Source organism: Trachypithecus francoisi, unplaced genomic scaffold (genome assembly GCF_009764315.1).
Source record: "Trachypithecus francoisi isolate TF-2019V2 unplaced genomic scaffold, Tfra_2.0 Lachesis_group12, whole genome shotgun sequence".
NCBI lineage: Eukaryota > Metazoa > Chordata > Mammalia > Primates > Cercopithecidae > Trachypithecus > Trachypithecus francoisi.
The window spans coordinates 4,705,865-4,706,869 of NW_022681457.1; positions in this window are offsets into that span (position 1 = coordinate 4,705,865).

A 1,005-nucleotide genomic window follows, 5' to 3' on the forward strand; every position below is an offset into this window, starting at 1 on the left:
AAGGATTGCTTGAGCCTGGGAAGATCCGGGCTGCAGTGAGCTATGATTGCACTACTGCATTCCAGCCTGGGTAACTGTCTCAAAAACAAAAACAAAAGAGAGATGAAGAGAGAAAGGAGGAAGGGACCCAAAGAAGGGACCAGAAACACAGAGAAAGGCCAGGCACAGTGGCTCACGCCTGTAATTCCAGCACTTTGGGAGGCCAAGGCAGGAGGATCGCTTGAGTCCAGGAGTTCCAGACCAGCCTGGGCAACCTAGTGAGACCCCGTCTCTGTTTTTTCAAATTAAATATAAAAAGAAAAAGCACTCCCATTCCATAGCAAGACCCCATTTCTACAAAAAATACAAAAGCGAACCCGGCGTGGTAGTGTACACTGTAATCCCAGCTACTCGGAAGGCTCCCGTGGGAGGATTGCTTGAGCCCAGGCTACAGTGAGTTATTTGCCGCACTGTAGTCCAGCCTGGGTCAAAAGTGAGACCCTGTCTCAAAAAGAAACAAATACATAAATAAAATAAAGAAACACAGAGAGAGGGAGAATAGAGACCCCAGGGGGCAGGAGGAGAGAGACCCAGAGGAGGGAGAGACTTTGCTGAGAGAAGGGGACAGAGATGGGGAGTGGCAAGAAGGTGGGGACAAAGACCCAGAGAGGAGGAACAAGAGACCCAGGGCGGGGAAGGGGAGACACAGCTGGATGCAGAGATGGGAGAGCTTAGCAGGCCATGAGGTCAGAGTGTCTGTGAGGTCAGCTGCTGTCCAGGGTCAGCCCTGGGGTCCCCACGCCCAGAGGTGGGTACAGTAGATCAGGTGTCCCTTTAGATACCCCAGCGCCTGAGACATGGAGACCTGGGAGGGGCTGCCCCGTGAGTCCTTGGTGCCCACAAATTCCAAGGCCCCTCAGGTACCACAGCGTGTGTCCCAGTGGGGCAGGTGAGGGAGACAGGGACAGAGAGAGACAGCCAGAAAGCCACCTTGCATGAAGCAGGAGGGGGTGGAGCCCCACCCCT